This window comes from Sturnus vulgaris, chromosome 7 (assembly GCF_052056855.1).
Source record: "Sturnus vulgaris isolate bStuVul1 chromosome 7, bStuVul1.hap1, whole genome shotgun sequence".
Taxonomy (NCBI): domain Eukaryota; kingdom Metazoa; phylum Chordata; class Aves; order Passeriformes; family Sturnidae; genus Sturnus; species Sturnus vulgaris.
Genome location: NC_142249.1, coordinates 19,772,929 through 19,792,335, shown reverse-complemented (window position 1 = coordinate 19,792,335; position 19,407 = coordinate 19,772,929). Strand labels below are relative to the sequence as shown.

General features: G+C 38.1%; 1 long non-coding RNA gene across 1 annotated transcript in view; it reads right to left on the bottom strand.

The window, feature by feature from the left end:
* Window positions 1-14,633, bottom strand: part of LOC148223192 (uncharacterized) — a 58,768-nt gene extending 44,135 nt beyond the window's left edge. Inside the window, exon 1 of the long non-coding RNA XR_015804824.1 lies at window positions 14,445-14,633. This is a non-coding gene — a long non-coding RNA (uncharacterized LOC148223192). The remainder of the gene's footprint in view (window positions 1-14,444) is intronic.
* Window positions 14,634-19,407: the final 4,774 nt, after the last annotated feature.

Here is a 19,407-nt window from a genome sequence, read left to right as displayed (position 1 = left end):
TCAGTGACAATTCCATCAGCAATGCAGGAGTCTGATCAAACACTGTGCTCGGAGCTGCTGCACACACAGCTGTGCTTCGAACACTGCAGCCTAGATATAAGCCAGTTCTAATTTACACAAGTATCTTTGGGAGACTTTTATTTAGTCAGAAGCAATTCTGCAATGATGCATAGGAAAACAGACCCCATCAAGATGCTGAACTTGGCTGTCATTAACAATTTCACACCATCCTTACTTATTTTGAATACTTCGTTTCTCACTGTGGATGGGACCAGAACAGACCAGTGATTGTTTTATTACGAAATTTTGCAATATTTCTTAAAAATTCTAACTGTGGCATATTGGCTAATAAAGTAGTGGCTTTTATAAAAAAAAAAAAAAAAAAAAAAAAAAAAAAAGCCACACCACTCTTCAAGCTCTTACTGACTATTAGCAGTGCATTAGAAGGCAGAATTCATCCCCCGGGCTTTTTTCAGGCTTCTCTGAAACAGATAGTAGTACACTTTTACATGTGTAAAAAGAAAAAGATAATAGTGGCAATAAAAAGATGCAACAGTTAACAGTAAACTAAAGAAATGTGCTCTGCATGAAGGCTTAAAAAACTTCTCCAGTTCAAGGTACTACACAGATTACTTGCTAGCTACATACTCTGAGTTCCTGTGGATGAGCAATAGGAAGTACTGGATAACACTTAGTTTAATTGCAACATTTTCTTAGCTCCTTACTTTTGTATTTTCTCTAAAATTGAGAAAAAAGAAGTCTATGCTGCTAGAAATTAAATATAAACAAAAATATAAGAAATTCAGACTGTCTTTTCCAGTACACAATAATCTTACTCTTTTGATCATATTGCTTCTGTAAGTATTGCTAATTCTTCCATCTTAAAATAATAGCCTTACCAATGATTTATACTTTTTTCCTTCCTTTGCTTTTACTGTGGTGCTCCAATTTCATCTCACTTTCAGGAGACACAGGTAAAAATTGTTACAATCTTGGCTTTTGAAGAACAGCTGTGCTAATATTGTCATTTTAGTTTGCTAAACTTAAAACCTAGCATCTTTCTACTCATTTCATCTACTATTGCACAGAAGCTATTGGAATTCTTTGAGTTCCTTCCAGTGGATCTAAGGCAGTTACAGATTTTGTACGGTCTCCCTCAGAGCTGCTGTTTCCCAAGCTGATGATGATAAAACGTTCAGAGAACTTCCAGGCTGGACCATCAAAATATCCAAAAAATGGCCACGCTTGACACTTTCTGCTGTATTCCTTCAAAGGCTGTATGCTGCATTTTCCCTCATCCAAGCATCTCTGCCACACCCATTTAATCCAGGATGTCTCCAAGGGACTGACACCTGCAATGATGCCAGCTAATTCAAGGTTTCCTGGGAGGACTCCACCCATTCTTTCAGCAGACTCCCAAAATGAGCAATGCCAGTACAGGAGTTGCCAGTGCCACCTATCCAAAACACATCCACTTGCATGCTCCCAATGTCACCTCCACTAGCAGTGAATTACTGAGATCCTGGGATTTTTCCTGAAGGATTTACTCGCACTGCTGGAGGATTCCACATTCAAGAGGAGCAGTCCTGAAGCACTAAGCACAAGGCCACTGCTGGACTGGGTCAGACCTCTGCAGCCTGGTGCCATAACTTCTTTAGTCTGTGCATATTATGTCTCCCTACAGAAACACCAACCCTCGCTGGAGTCAGGTACAAGTAGCAGTCATTTGTATGGGCACAAATGGTCCCAGCTGCTCCCCATGGCACAAAGTGAAAAATATTCATCACCATACAAAGCCACATGAACAACCTTGATATTTCAGTAAATACTCTCCCCTAGAACGCACACTGGATGCATCCTAAGCTGCTTGGGACACACTTTTATCCATTTTCTGGGTTTCTCTCATTTATTTTTCTTTATTTCCTTTTTCTGTGGCTACTCCATTTCCAAAATCCTTTGTATGTTTAAATGAATTGCTACTATTCCATCAACTTTAGTCACCATCTCTCAACAACTGCACTTCTATTACTTTTCATTGTGACTCGAGCAATATAGTTATAGCAACTACATTTGTAAATCCTCTGAGCTGTCACTTCAAACAGCTGCAACCTGCTGATTGCTCCTTTCCTCCCTGCATTCTCCAGCCCTTTTACCTCCAAGAAGTTTGTTTGAAATGTCATTTTTCTGGTGGAATGAAGTCTACTTTTAAATGTAGAGACCTTCCCCCATACTTTTGAGCCTGACTGAATTTTAATAAGGAGATTTAAACAAAAACTAAATTAGCATATGCCAGTTCCCTCTCCATGTACTTTCATCACTTTTCCACCATCACTTACCTACCTCAAAGCTGATAAATACACTGTATTGTATTAGCATTTTAGCTCAGAGATTCACCAGCAAATTCTTTGCAAGTCCCATGGCAGATCCACAGGATAGTTATTTCTTACTGGTTTATCTTTACTGAAGTTGGGTTTTGTCTAGCTGTAACTGCTACTGCCTGTAGAGAACACATACCCTTCCTGACCCTCATTTCAAGGCAAAATTAGGCCAACCCTATAAGGTCAAATCTCAGAATGCCCAGGAATATTTTGTCCCAGTTTCAAAGTTAAAGGAGAAACAGAGGTGTTTGGATAGCTCAAGGCATGGTTCTCCAGAGCAGATGAATATAACTGGTATGGAAATAGATATGAAGACTGCAAAGAGGAAAGGGAATCCCCTCTATAGGCTATAGACTCAGATTGCTCTTGATATACCAACGGAAAGCATTGGTATGTTTTGACTTTGAGACAAAATTATATTTTAAAGCTGTGATTTTTTGGAATAACCTCACTATTGCCTTGCACAGGTCCAGCTCTGACCAAAGCAGAAAAAATTTCTTTTACTTGAGCATACATTAAATATGGTTTAGCAAAATTCACAATAAACCTATCAAAGAATTTCCAAGAACAGCAGAACAGTATTTGTAGGCTTAAATGCAACTGATTTTCACCCATTTTAGCTTCCAGCTTTCTTCCATGTAGCTCTAGCAGCAGTGGTAAAGACTTCTCTTAGAGAGACTAGTGCATGCAATGGGCCACTGGTCAGACCCCTAATGATTGGTAGAGAAACCCATGAACAATCTAGATTTGTAACAACTTTAACACCAACACAACTGTCTGACATAAGAGTATTGCAGCTAAACACTCTGAGTGATCAGCCAAAATTGTTGTGTGTAAAAATCAAAACTTGGGTCAGAAATACAGCAAGTTTCCAATACAGAACAGAAATTGTTTTCACAATATTCCCTGAAATGGCATTGACCACAAGCCCTGAAAACATTTGTCTTACAGGATAGTTGGCTTCTTATTTTTCCTTATTTGCATGCATTAAAGTCCCTAAGGAGCTCCAAACTCATGTGTTGTCTTCCTCCTCTGTCTCATAATTCCCACCTATCACCAAGTGTTTCACAGCCTCTGTATGAGCTTTTTCATTTCCTAAGCGTTTCTCTTCTACTAGATTTGCTTTGCAGCTTCTTTATTAGGAATGAATAGCATTTCTTAAAATTTTCTCCTCCATGGTAATTTACCTTCAGGGTTATGAAAAAATTTGGAATATTTTTGCTAGGATATAGAGGGCAATTTAAATTGAAAAAGAAATCTTACTTGTTTCAATAAAACGATAATTCATCTCTCTTTAATTCACTATAGGGGTGATTTTTTTGTTTGTTTTTAGGGTTTGGGTTTGGTTTTTTAATATCCTTCACTGGAAGTTACAACATGAATATAAAACACTAAAGTTGTTATAGTAGAAATAAGTAAATATATAGTGAGGAAAGCTATTTTAAAAATGGATGGTGTTGAAGGGTTGGAATTTTATTCCTCTTGTATGGTAATATTAAATCAGATGAAAGTAAGGACTAACATATATCAAACAATTGACATTGTCCACAAACAATAAAACTAACCTAACTAATAACTGTATTTTTCAATAAGTAATTCTTATTCTCCAGACTATGTAAGAACCCTGAAAATGAAAATTATTTGCATCAGAACTTCTCATTTTACTGACTTTTTTTGTGAGTATGAAGGATGTTACTGAACACACTACAAAAGAACACTGCCAAACAGTTCACAGTACATGTACTGCTTCCACTAAACATAGGTTTTCTGCAATATACAGAACTTTAAAAGAATTCTAGACGGAACATCCCTTTTTGCTATGCTCAGCAGAAGGCTCAACACAGCCATCCTCTAAATCATATCTACAAAGCACTTCAGTGATACTCTGAGATCCCTTTCTAAGGAAGTATTCTCCAGCTTTAACTTTAAGAAGCTTACAAAACTCTGATTTATTGTGACCATTTGTTTCCAAGAGCTTTATTGCCTAACCATAGATCAACTTGGCTTGCTTCAGTCATTAACAACAGTACATTATTAGACCAATTATAACATTCTCAAAGTTTAATTTGTAAACTATTACACATAATTATTGTTTCACAAAATGAGCTTTCCATCCTATTACTAACATATATTAGCAATGCCAGTTCTGGTCTAATTGTGACTTTGATTTAAGATGTCTAAGTCAATTTTATTGATAAGCAGTGTCACCTACAATATATTACAGATGACCTGAAAGTTTACAGACAAGAAGCTAAAGATACAGCTGTAAGGATATTTTTGTTGTTCCCTACACCTTGATTAGTTTCAGGAACCAGAAAAATGATGCCAAGGACAATCCTGGGAGGGAAATTATTGCCTGGTGACGCAACTTGTCATTTATTTTAATCCTGCAGGAAAGTTTCATCCTGCCAGCAAAAGAGGATGTAAATGTTTGCTGCTGTATTTACAGACTTTTCCAGAAGCCCGGTAGAATTAGGGTGGTTCACTATAGTATCAGGAAACTCAATTGTCTGCATTTTTTTTTCTCTCGCATTCAAATCAAGTGACTGCAGAAATCCTAGTACATTTTCAATTTTTCTTCCTTGATTATTTAATAGAGTTGTCTGGGTTATGGTTAGAGACCCATGGAAACATTTGTTTTTGTCAAGCCAGATCTGCTTTTATTATAGTGGGGTTTTACTCTAAGGCTTTCCAAGAGAGGCTCTACTCTGCTAGAGGCTATGAAGGTCTATCAGATTTGATTGGTTTAATCTCTGATTAGAGTTCTAAAGAATGCAGTCAGACTGTCTTTGTGCTTTGCCCTGCACATCAGTAAGACAAGATCCAGAGAAGCTACAAGAAGCACTCAAGAAAACAAATAATGTCCCCTGTTGCATTCCTGGGGGAGACCTGTCAGCTCCATTAGTGGAGAAAGATGTAGGTCAGGCAATATGCAAGATGCTTAGTGCCTTCATTTTCCGTATTATAGAGATTCTTTTTTACTGACATAGAGGCTTACAAGCAAATTTCAGGATAAATGGCATAAACCCGGCTATTTACTGTGTTGGAGATGCTTTAAATATCTCTATCAATACAAACATCATGGCCCTTTTAGCTTGCACTCTTGCAGTATCAGAAGAAAAGCAGTAATGCAAGATGAGTTAAGCGATAGAGCCAGGGACATGTTAAATGTCATCGAGGCTTCTTTAATGGAAGCAGTGTCATGACAAGGAGCTAGTGTTTGAAGGTGAGAGGGTGCAACTACTGCCTGATTTCCAATACTTACAATGTCATATTGAAGCATTTTGTTTGTATCCCAGGTACAAGATACAAGGTATAAGGAAATATAAGGAACATGATGAAACAAACTATGCAGGGAAAAATTATCTGATAGAGGGAAATAGAGCTGAAAGAAATCCAAAGCATCAAAAAAAAGACTAAAAAGTACCCTAGAGAAAATTACACTGTATATACATGGCAGCCACTTCAGGTACTTAATTTTGCAAGAGTGGATAAAGTGATAGTTCCTCAAGAGCTGCACAAGTCCAGCTAGCAAGAGACAAGAGTCCTGTTGGTCCATCCCATGGAGAAGGCATGCAAGCAGAAAGGAGGAGTCTGTGGCATGGAAACACTGATCTGGTGACTTGGCTCACTTGAGCCAGCCCTCCCTGCAGTCCCTTTAACTCTACCCAGCACTGAGTGGGTTTGCAAGGTCTTTGCACTATCTTGAAAATATTAACAATATATTGATAGTATATCTAGACACCTGAAAAGACAGTTTTGGATAAATGACTGTAAGAATGTCTAATCTCTTATACAAGCAGTGGAAGTAAGCAGTATGCAAAAAGTACCTGGAGCACACCACAACTTGGAGAGGGACAAACACTGGGGACTGCACATTAATTTGGTGGCTTGAATTCAATCCCATGGAAAAATTAGGAAGGAACCGGCTTGATCACATCCTTCTTCCCTCTGAAGTTCATCATTCCTTTCTAGGATCTTGTGAAGGCAGTCACCGTGTAAGGCTGGAATTCTTATCTCCTTCTCCCAGCACTAGTCCAGCTCGTTTCTTTCTTTCCCCCCCCTCCTTTCTGTTTAAAGAATTCTAATTAGTGTAAGTTTCAATCAAGGGCTACAGCCAAAAGTGTATGAATACTGGAGTGGTGGTATTTTAAAAACATGCAGTTTATTACTCTAAACATCACATGTCTGTGAGAAACTTTCCCCTCATTTTATAGCACTAAAATTGCTAGTGTGCATAGGAGCTTTCTTTCCAAAGAAGGTCTCACAAAAATAGAAGTTTTCACTGTGTTTTGCTTATTAAGCAGCCTTATTGTTTTAAGAAGTGGTCAATTAATCATTGAAAATGTTGCCCTGACTATAATTAATAACTACAGACAAAAGACTATAGGAAAAAGACGAGGCAAATCAAGAAAAGCAAACATCTCCAAGAATAGATTTTTGCTCTCTTTATTGCTCCAGAAGCTCACAGATTGTTCTAACAGAATCTATGGCTGAACTACTTAAAGTAAAAACACGGAGAAAAAGAGAAATGGCTGTTATACTAAAGCCAGTTTTGAACCTTTATATGCAGGAATAGAGAACAACCAATCAGACAAAAAGGATTGAACAATAACAGTGTGGCTAAAAATGGATATCAAGACTATGAAACCAAGTTCTTCCATGCAGAAACATTAAAATCACACGTTGTTATAACTATATAAAGATGTGCAAATCTGAAAGCCAAATTTTGCTGGAATGTACAAGTTTTCCAATCGCTTTTGTTATGCGGGTAATTGGAAGCTCTAGCAAGCAGGGATGGGCAGAAGGAAGTAGGAAATAAATACTTGAAGCAGTTCTTTAGAAGCCACCAAATGTCCCAGCTACTATTTCAAAAATCTGGGTCTCCATTTAAGGGTATCATGGAAGATAATACAAGATATTAGCCACCCAATTTCTGCAGAAGCTTCTATTGTTTCACATTGTAAACAGAGGTATGTACTCCTTTAATTCCACTTATACCAAAATAAGTTCTAGCATAAATAAGAGAGATCCAAGAGCATCACTAGCCAATATCATTAGGCTAGCAAAAAAGTGTAATATAGAGTTTGAAAATGGAATTTTACATAAGTAGAGATGACAGGCATAACTGGGAAGAACTTGAAGAACAAGTCATCAAGGGCCATCTCCACCACTTGCAGTTAAATAAAAAGCAGGCTTAGTCTTGAAAGCTAAATTGAATACTTATTTTTTGTAAAACACTCCCACTAGCTTAAAATAGGCACTCTATATATGAAATGATTGACAAATATTTATGGTTTCTATTTTATGTACAAGAATACATACAACATTATTTAATACATTCATTTCTAGTTGCGTATGTACTAAGTAAATATAAAGACTAGGAAGGCATGCATTATTCCTTGCTAACTTTTTCTGAAAAGCTATATATATAACTTCAAATCCTATTTCCATTCTTTCCAGTTTCCATTCTCTCCTTTGCAACACATTTTGTATTTTAAATTATGAGTGTGCAACACAGGACATCACTTGGGCGTCAAAGAAGCAATCAGTTGAAGACTTCTATCATTCAGAAGCTACTTTGAGACATACTGAATTTTTTTTTAACCTTTTAAAAATGCTACAGTATATTAAGAATATAAGAACTGCTTCTATTACTGCCTGGAATGCTGAGGGTTTTTTATGCTTAGGATTATTGCCTTTACAAAGTACTAAATTCAGCAAGTACCTGTCTCAAATTATAACAGTAATTTCTATGTAAGGAGACATGCTGCTGAACTCAAGGAGTGCAGAATAAAATACTTGAAAGGAAACTAAAGCCCTTGCAAGCTGCACTACAGGTACAATACAGAGTCATCATCAAAGCCTACCAATTGAGCACAGTTTATTTTCCACACTAACACCAAAGGCAGCCAGGTTTCTGCTCACTCCATCTGCAGCAACTCCAGCAGCTGGATGCAGTCCTTCTCCCTCCACTCTTAGTCCCTCATCATGGTGAGAAAACAGGGGATCCAGTGCAAAACCTCTAACTGGGACTCCAAAGCCTAAAGGCACATCCCAGTGTTACTGCTAAGTGGCAGATTAAAAGCTCAAGCTACTACAGAGCAAGGAATTCACCCCTCTAACATTTTGTTTAAATAAAAATATATTCCTTTTTATTTGATTATTGTTGATGTCTTCTTTTTGCATTGATGTGGTACTCAAGTGTGCAGTTTGGGATGAGAAAACAAAAGGTTTTCCAAAGTAGTGGCAACCATAACTGTGTTAACTTGTATTACAGAGGCACACCTGCACACACAGACACTGCCCCTGATCTTTTCCTCTCCTGCTGCACGAACAAGCTTCTCCAGAACACTCCTCTGATTGATGAGGCAAATTCTTACTCCATTTACAGCCTCTAATTGTTCCCAGTCAAAACCAAATATTTCTCTTCCCCTTTTTAAACTTCGCCTGATGAGCCTATTTTGCTTTCTGATTAGAGGTATAATGCTGAAGGGAAGAGATTGAAATAAGCATGAAGCTTGTGTTTTTCAAAACACAAATTAATGGAGAAATCTAGACTTAAATATTTACACTATGATGGCAGCTAGGAATTGCAATTTTTAGCAGCTTTGCAATGCATACTCGATATGATTTAGCCACTCATCACTTTTGCCTCTTCTCAGAGGTACTTTGGCTATATTTACTACAGGCACCTATGATGAAGACAGTATCTTTGAGAGGGGTTGTTTAATCAGTACATTTTATATCCTTAAGCTTCTCCCTGCCTATTGGATTTCTTTTATGGAGTCTGAAAATCATTCTTTAGTTAAAACACACCAGGTACGAGGAAGAGCCACAATCCAGTTCATGGAACTCAGAATCCATGACAAGTTCACAGCCACAATCCTGACCTCACTGGTAAAGGGTTACATTGCAAATAACACCAGAAATTTGCATCTTGATATCTAAAACAGATAGTTGCAACATATAACACATCAAAACAGTTTCTGCAGTTTCAGTGCTAAACAATTATTGCACTTTATGAGAGTTAAGGAACTGCAGATAAGACAAACAGCAATCACACATAGGAACTTCCAATACAAATTCATAGACTTTGGATCTATACTGAAGCAGACCTTTGACAGAAGTAGCATTCATAGTATTATTCTTTCCAGGTAATACTATGGGTAAATAAAATCTGTTTGGGAAGGATGGGCTTGTATTGTCTGTGACAGTGAATTAACCATCAGGGACCAATTCCTGTCTTTCAGCAAGTATTTTCAGAAGGATAAAGAGAAATTCCACATTTGGGAGTAAAAAACACCTCCAAAGCCATTTTCCAGCCCCTAGCTGCAGCATGTAAGGTTCAGAGCAACTACAGCATATTTTGTAGAAGGGTAAAAATTCTACCCAATAAGCACTTCAAAGACTCTAAAGACCATCTTAAATAAAATTAAACAAATTAGGTTTTGACTTTTTTGCTGGGAGAACATTATGTTTAGATGTCAGACTGGCAGCATTACATGTGAATACTATTCAATTCTGCCATTTCAAAGCTATAAGGGATCAGTTTGGGGATTCTGCAAAGCTTCTTCCAATTAAAAAAAATCTAGGCTAAACAAAAGCATTCAGTTGCCTTATTGTAATATCAGAAAATGACACTAAAAAAAAGAATGCTAAGTAACTGCAAGTTTGTTGACATTTAATTAATTATTTCCCTTCGGGAAAAATGCAGGATAGTTGATTTCAAAAATTATTAATATAAATTGAAATTATTATAGAAGTTATAAATTGAAACTATAATAGTAGCTTTTGCAGGTGAACTTGCAAGGTGGGATGTGTTCTTCCAAGTGTTTTTCCGAACAAAAAAAAAATCTAGTTTCTAAATTTTCTGCAAAGTTTGAACAACATTATTTGGAATTGAAACTAAAATGAAGGTCAGCATTTGAATTCCCATAGCCAAGAGTCCATTATTTACTTTGGACTCTTTACAACCTATTATTCTTATTGACACAATTATAACCTTAGGCTTTGATTTCAAAAAGGTAATTTAACAGTAAACATCTATTTTCAGACACATTCAAGTTCAGCTACTTTTCTGCAGTATGGTAACACCTCACATGGCCACATTCGATTTTTAAAGTAACATCTGATACCAAGTTTAATGCAAGGAGAGTTTTTCTGCTCAATATGAGTCCAGATCACTCAAAAACTACAAAGAACAAGAATACCATTTGGGAACATTTGTCAATGTCAAATTTTGCCAGTTTTTATTTGGCAAATCATATTTGACCTGCTGAACTTCCAACAGTTCTGGGGGAACATTAGTCTAAGCTCATGCCTTGAAGGTCTATGAGATTTAAATGAAAACTACACTTACAAATACCTTATAGTAGTGATAATATGTAATAGCACAAAGAACAGAGATTTAAAATGAAAAATACAAATGTTTTATAATAGTGATAATATGCAACAGCACAAAGAATAGAAGGGCTCGAAACACACAGAGATGGGCTCTGGATCAGACAAAAAATTGCAAAAAAAAATTGCTTCATACACTGTGCATGCACTGGTACTTTCATTGTTGCCACTGAATCGCCACAGAAATAATGTCAGGGTGGTGCATCCCATTCTTTCTGCAAAGTCATCAGTAGATGATATCCAGGATGAAACAGAGGAACTTCCCAAATGAGACCCATGCACTCTGTGGGAGAGAGCAGCTTGCTCTGCAAACTGAGGCTCCAGCTGCCTGTATCACTGTCTCCAGGTGCAACACCACACGTTGTATTCTATTACTTAAAAAACTGTATTGATAGGAGACAAGAATAAGTTTACCTAATCTAAATATGTAGCATTCCAGAATAAGAAGGGCAGACAGAAGGCCAAAACCATGAATTATGCATATTGTATCAAACTTCTATCTTACTTCAGAGCTGGAGCAGGCTTTGCATGGAAAATGAAATTAGGTTGGAACATATATTGAACAATTTTCTCCATAACTGGTTCTTACTCACCTTAAATGTAAAATTTTATTTAGCTTATATCACAGGAAGGCATCCTTATTAAAGTAGCACACTTACATGGGTCCCTTTGAAAGGATTTAATGCAAACAAGTCTAAAATAATTGAAGGGGAGACATTTTCTGGCTGTTCTCAGAAGAGCTTAGTGAAGAAGGAGGATAGCAGGAAAGAATTACTTTATTATATTGATTTCCTTAGGAAAAAGGAAAAAAAAATCAAAGTAAGGTAGGTCAAACAAGCCAATTCTCTTTTGTAAAAATCAATAAAAGCATGCAGAACATGAGTGAATTTACATGTCAAGAAAGGTTTGCAAATACAACGCAAAACAAGATCTACACATTATTACTCTAATAAGTCAGGTAATAGAAGAGACTAGCTTTGGTCATTTCTGCACCATGCTATTTTAAAATAGCTCAAAGTGCAATGTGTGTGCATTTTTATTAATTTAATTAAGCAATTAATCTGAAATATGACTGATTATACATCACAGCTCACTAAAACATGTTGAATCATGGCATATGACAGATCTGTAGCTACTTAAAACACATCTACCTAAAGCTGCAAAATTGCTCTATATGAAGCTGCAAAGTTGTCTAAACTTCTACCCAAGTCATACACTCATAGCCTCCAAGAATCTTCTGCTTTGTGAGAAAAAAATTCAGCCACCACCTAAAAACTAAACACACTCTTGGTGTTTCTCTGGTTGTTCAACTAAGCAGAAATTAACATCTAATATTACTTTAATACTTGATAAAACCCAAAACTCTACTAGCTTCTTCTTCATATAATTTCACATAAAATACCTGAAAGAGTCCCTCTTTCATCAATACCTTCAAGGAGGTATTTGCAATTCCAGATACTTGAAATCACAAGTGGTTTGGATAATTAACCTCAGCCCATTGCTAGCAATTACTGTTATTAACATCAATTACACGAAAATCAGCTGCAGGAATGATCCCCAGATTGCAGCAGGAGCCAAGCTGAGGGCACACCCCCTCTCATGTCTGGGCTGTACAACCTGGTACCCAGCTGGGAGACTCAAGGGCTTCTCCACCCACCCACTCCACCTTCCTCTGACCTGTAAAAGATGTGCGGGATTCCTTACACTTCTTCTACAGCCCCTCCATCTCATTTTTTTAAGACAGCAAAACCCTTCAAATGCAGAAACACGTATACATAAGCATCTAAACTGCCTCAGGCATCAAACACCCTAAATTCACTAGAAAGTGTTAGACCACCTGCTGGAAATAAGGACTTACAGGTCAATTTGAAGTCAATTCATGGGCAATTCATGTCAAAACTTGCCCTGACTTTGCCAGAGGTGGAATTAACAGGAAAGAAGCACAGAGTTGATAAAGGTTGATAAACCTTTTCAAGGAAAGCAAAGAAAGGGGAGCTGAGACTTCTTTTTGAAAACACTCAGGTTCACATTGATTACTTGATCCTGTTTTTTCTGACTACCCCTCCCCAGTACAGAGTCCAAGACTCAAAACCTCTTCTTGGCATTATCTGATCTTGTTCTGAGTTTATGCATTAGAGAAAATATAAGACAACCAGAGAGCAACTCTAGAAGATCTTCCAATAATAAAATAGTATCACATCCTCTACTGAATTCATATTGGACAATCAATATAAACTAACTATTAGTAAAAGTCAGAAAAGGCATAATACTTCCCTCACTTTTTTGAGGAGTACAATCTGCCTCCATACTGTTGATTGAACTGAGTGCTATCAGGACAGTTTAAACCCTGAAAAACTAGCAAATTTATTCTAAAAGCAGCAATTAAATCCCCTTCCCCCAAGAAGAAACTATTCCGAAGCAGTACTAAACTCTTTCATTTTAAATAAGGAATTATGGATTTACTTGGTTTCTAATCACATTTTAAAAGAAAAAACCTTTTCCATAAGGAAATCGTTTTACTCTTCTGGCAAACATAGCAAAGCTATAACAAGTACAAAGATCAGAATACAAGTCTGTGCTCAGCCTTGCACAACACCCATTATTTGCAGTAGAAATTCACCTAATTTCCCAGGTGTTCTCTAAATATTGCTTATTATTGTTACCTCATCTTCACTCTAACATGTGTCAATCAGCAAGAAAATGATTTTTCTCTAGATACCCATTGTACAACTCTCTACAACTTGGATCAAAAAAACCTAAAAAATCTCCAAGCAAATCTCCATTCCTGCCATCTTTTCCAAAACCCAAGATTATTCCATCTCAACAACAGCAGAACCAGTCACAGGTTTTCACTTCTACCATCCGAGTTTACTGTGTGGAAAATCCAGACATTGGCAAACATAACATAACTCAGTGTTTGTTTATAGTACTAGTTAAGACACCACTGGTTTTCATTTTCTTTTTGACTTTTATTCACTCTTAAAATCTTCAGAGCCCCAGGGGAAGGGAGGAAGGAGAAGGGGCAGGGTGAAAGCCTGCCTTGCCAGGTGCTCCCCCAGCAGACATTGGCACAAGCAGGAATAAAGCACCAGGAGCAAATGGGGAGTTGAGCAGGACAAGGCTGCACAGGGAGGGGCAGTGGGACAGTCAGGTCACCCCTCTGCTTGCACAGCTTGTGGCTTCCCTGCAGACCTCCTGTGCCTCGGCAGGAAGAGAACAAGAGTGACCACAATTCTCATTTCCTGCCTTTCTGTTTATTCCTTAAAGTTTTAACTTCCTGTAGTTACTCACTAAATGTCTTTTCAGAGCTGTTCCTCTTTCTTTCTCCTTTTCTATCCAGGCAATTTTCTTTTTTTAACCTAGCTCTTCATTGTCTGCATATTTTCCCCTCTGCTACCTTCTCCACTTTCCCCATTTGAAAAAACCGGTTTCTTTGCACTGATGAAATGCAGGATCACATTTTTAACTCTGCTTTTGTGTTTTTAAAGAATATGAAGGTAAAAATATATAGTCGTTGAACAATAAATATCAGAGTTTTCTTTAGAAAATGTTTTGCAATTATACATTCATAAATGGCAGATATATTTGGTGCTTTTTTTAAAACTTATACAACAGAAATTCTAGCTAAATACAAGGTAGAAGAATTCAGAATATGTTACTCACCTCCTTTGTTTATCCTGGTAGCCAGATGTGAGTTTTATGTCACTCACAGGAGCATCTCATTTTCTCTCTTCATGACTCTTTCTGTTAGGTATCAAAAAAAAAAAAAAAAAAGAAAAAAATGAATATTCAATGTAAGAGCAGCGTACAATAAGGGGGGAGTAGAAGGACACACAGTCCTTTCACACTCTGTTTAAGAGGAACTGCCATCCCTGAAAAGTGACTAAAACTTAGACTTCAGCAACTCAGGAAATTCTCTCCATTGTAACAAGTAGCAGCCAGTTATTAACATGGATAATTGAGCACAAACTCAGAGCAAAGACAGTGGAACCAACCCTGGCCCCAGGAGTCTTTCCCTCCTGCTCAGAGCACGCTGAGCTCCATCAGCACAAGCTGCAGATAAGGCAGAGCTGTACCCACACTCAGCTGCTGAGCTGGCACAGACCAGCACAGACCCAGTTACAGAGGGACAGTTCCAGTCCTGGGTAAGGGACACTTGGACCTAAAGCAGCCAGGGAACTTAAACTGGCAAGAAAACAGGTTGGCTTTGTTTCTAAGGACCTCAATAACCATCACCCAGAGCAGCTGTGCTTGCTCCCTGACAGGCTTACTTCACACAGTCAATGATATTTCACCGAGCTTTTTCAGTCAAGTCTTATCTCAATTTCTTTGAGAGCTGGTGTCAACTCCACCGTGAGAGTAAAAGAATCACAGCAGGACAACACAACAGAAATATTGCTTTGATATTCCAGCAATGCTGCACTTGGTTCCCACCCAATAGCACTCAACCAACTTTAAGAAGTATATTACAAAGCAACAGCTGCAGAAATACATTGAGAGTTAAGGGTGTTCAGGCAGAAGAAAAGATCCAGGGAGACCCTAAAGCACTTTACTAAGAGGGTCTACAAGAACAATGAAGACGGGCTGATTTAGGGATTTTTGTTTCTTATAAAAACATGAAGGGACAGGAAAAGGTGTCACAGATTTAAACAAAAAGCAAGGAGATTTAGGCCAAAAATTATCAAAAAATTCTTTACTATCAGGGTGGTGAGGCACTGGAACAGGTCACCCAGAGAAGCTGTGGATACTTCACCCTTTGAGCCATTCAAGGCCAGGTCAGATGGGGGGGTCTGAAAGGAAAAGCACCCCTGACCACAGCAGGAGGGCTGGAACAAGGTGTTCTCTAAGGCTCCCTTTCAACCCAAACCATCCTATGACTCTATGAATGACAAGGTGCTCAAGACAGCAAGTAAAGCAGGACATCTCCTGAGGGATGAAGCACAGATATCTACTCTTCTTCAAGCAGCTGCAGAAGAGACACAGACTCTCAAGTCCCCCCCATACTAAAACCAAGGAAAGATTTTCGGCACAGTACCCCTTATGGCCACTACCATAGCAAAGCTATTAAAAAAGAAACAAACCCCACACCACAGTAGTAGACTCAAATCAAGCAAATACCTGGAAACCAGTACAGAGACACAGTCCCATCACACCCAGATCCATACCAAACCAGACCAACATCCCAGCCCCTCCCTAGCTCTTATATGGCCCTGACCAGGGTAACCCAGCACAGCTGCCCTGCCACACACTCAGCTGCTCTCAACACCCCTTGGGCTGCAGAACTCCCCTGCCCACACCTGTGGTCACTTTTCTTTAGCTGAGAGGAAAGGTTTGCTGCTGTCTTTAAGTTCACCTTTTAAACAGCAGTATTCTGCCTTCAAACACAATTATTAAACAACCCTTATCTCACTGCTGAACTATTTCTGGGTTACAATACTCAATTCATAAGGATTCATATCTGATTAGTAGGATGCTACAGACTGAATAGAGAAGGGGAAATTTTGTTCTCATTACATATTTTCCTGTGACTACAATAGAAATACATTATCTTCATGATATCAGGTCCTATGCAGGGCCAGGAGTTGGACTTGGATGTTCTTTATGGGTCCCTTCCAACTCAATATATTCTATGATTCTATGACATATTTTTATCTTTATAACTCACCTTGTTATAGTTTGCTCCCAGGAAACTTCTCTGACATCAAAGTACATATCTCCAAGATTCTCCAACCACTCTGTTTTGTGTAAAAAGACAGAGTCAGGACAAATCTAACCAAAACATTCTTTAATGAAAAGGTTCTTTTCATGCATTGAAACTGTAAAACTCTAGCACTGTAATATTTTTCTCTGCAATAAGGATAAAAAGTCTTCAATTTTTTTTTTATTTGTTGGAAGTTTTGATTTGTTAATCTAATTTTCTAATTTCCACACTTGCAAGTGTGTGAAAGAGTGGAAGAAGCAGCAGAGAGTGCTTTCCCACGAGCTGTTTGTTTTAATAACAGAAGGTGACTGCTTTTATTCCACTCACATGTTACCTGCAGTGCAAGAGCTCCCTGCACTCCAGTGTCCCCTCCAGGACGTGGCTTCTGTCTGTCCAGCTGCTTCTGCAAGACCTCCAAAGATCTTGTGCTGGAGAAATATGTCTGTGAGTTCCCAGCCACTATTGGCTTCAGCAGCTGTTTACTGGAATAGCATGGAGTTGTTCATGGAAAAGAAAGAGTTTTGATTGGAAAATTGTGCTGTTTTACATCTGTGAGAAATAAAGACGTGCAACGGGTAAATAAATAAATCAGTGAACCAAAGCAAACAAAAATTAAAATCTTTAACACTTTAAAGTATTTTTCTTAAGTATACCATCTGTCTCCAAGTAACAATTATATAAAACCAAGGAGATGGATATAAATACACAATAAATTGTGGGCTGCTTGAGTATGCATTTCTTTATAAAGAATGTATTGCATCACAGCATAACTTTAATTCTGACCATAAATAAATACTTATAGGAGACTTCTCACTTCCTAACCATAACAACAATAACTACTTCTGGAAGACAAAACCACTAAAAATTATTTATATACACATTAATGACATCTACTGACAAGCATCAAATAGAAGTCTGCATATATACATTTTGTTAGATTGTTTTGTTAGATAAGTGGGAAAATAATAAGATATCTGGCAGAAATGAGAGAATTCATAGCAATTAAAAATACTTTAAAATTCTACAGCATGTTAATATATTAAACTATTAAAAATACCTGCAATAGTGTCTATTAATATGTTGATTGAAGGAATCCTCAGTACATTGTCCAGGGTCAAGACCATAGCGTTATCATGAAATTTGTATTTCTTTGTATTTGGATGAAAGTGTGTTTATTAGAGAGCTAGTATTGATTTCTTTTGTTTTAAAACTTTGTTTCCTGGTGATTAGTTAATGAATTAGGTTTTAAGGTTCGAGTTTGTTTTTCTCCTAGAAACTTCTAGATAATAAAGTAAACTGGTAAAATCACAGAGGGGAAAGTGCATGCAGATCAGCTCAGCTGGGCTCTCTACAGCCAGAGGTAGAGCATGATTTAATGGCACTGCAGCATATTGCCCCTTCACAGTCTCCTTTCAGGAGCACTCGTGGTCCTGCTATGAGCACCTTTGCAGAAGGCAGCACCCACAGAAGAGTTTGCATATGTTTACCCATATTCAGTTCCCCTCTGCCCTGCCCTCACTACAATTCTCTGTACAGCTCACAGAGAAATTCATAAAATTGAACCCAAATGAGATTATATTGATGACACAGTGCTCCTTTGGAGACCACCTTTTAGAACAAGGTACAATACTGCAAATCTCCAAGCTGAGCAGGTATGATAATGAATTCAAGAGCTGAGAATGTGTCACTGTGAATTCAGTTGTTCTCAAAGCTTAATACGTGCAGGTTGCAATTTGATGATGTTTTATGCAATTGCAGGGTTGTTACTGTCAGAAACAATCTGTTTACTTTGCATATTTTCACATTTTTGTGAGCTGCCTAGATTCTATCTTCTGCAATTGGCATAGAGATTTACCAATTTATTTTATTTTTCAAGATGAGTAGCCTTGCAAAGGATCTGAAAAGGTCCCAGCATGCAAAATTTGGGAAAATTCTGGGGCATAATGATATTCATGAGGATTCAGATTCCACATTCGTCTGACCTTGACAGTTAAAATGAGGCCAGAGGATCTGTAAGACCAAGCTCCATGGGTCAGAAAGCCCCAGAAGCAGAGCAGAGGGAAAGCTGCACACTCTTGGTTTACCAACCAATATTCTGACATTGGATGGAGAGGCTCTTAGTCAAGAAAAAACAATAGAAATAGCCTGGCAGAAGCCATGATGGCTTTTGTGGCTCCAAAATAAAAGAGGAAATAAACATTTCTGCTGATCCCCTGTCCATGCAGCCTGTGGAGAGGGCAGGTGTCTGAAGGGAGGGCAGCAAGACCACTGTGCAATGGATCACTGCACAGCAGAGCTCAAGGTGCTGCCCACCCACCCACGAGCTGTGAGTTCATGGTAGGACAGGGACAGGCAAGGAGTACGGGGCTTCTGCCTCTTCTCATTGCTGGAAGGAGCTCTTATGAGCTCCTCTGATCCACAGAGGACAACTCAAGACCTGCTCTCACCTACCCAGGCTGCTGGGATAGAGGATGCTCACAGCCAGGATGTGAATGGATACATCTCGTCATTTCTGCATCCAGCAAGGCTGCTGTCAGCCTAATTTGGCTCCTTCCTGCTGGCATCACGGCTTCTCTGACTCGAGGGACTGGGCATTACCAGGCTTTAAAGCAGTTGAAACTCTGAGCTATGCAGGGAAGGTTGCTCACAAAACCTTCCTCCAGCTCAATTCAGCTCTGCATGACAGGATGGCTTTGCAAACTTTCACTGGTTTTATCTTTTATTTTGGAAACTCACTTGTAACTTATGATATTCTTGGAAAACATATCCTCACTGAGTCTTTCCCAATTAAAGAATAAATAAAAAGTGATTACAGTAAAAGCTATGACTTATATGTTGTTATTTTTCTATTAGTAATCCTGCCATCAAAGTTATCATATTTAATTTTATGTGAAGTCATGAAACAAAAAAAAAGTACTCCTCCTG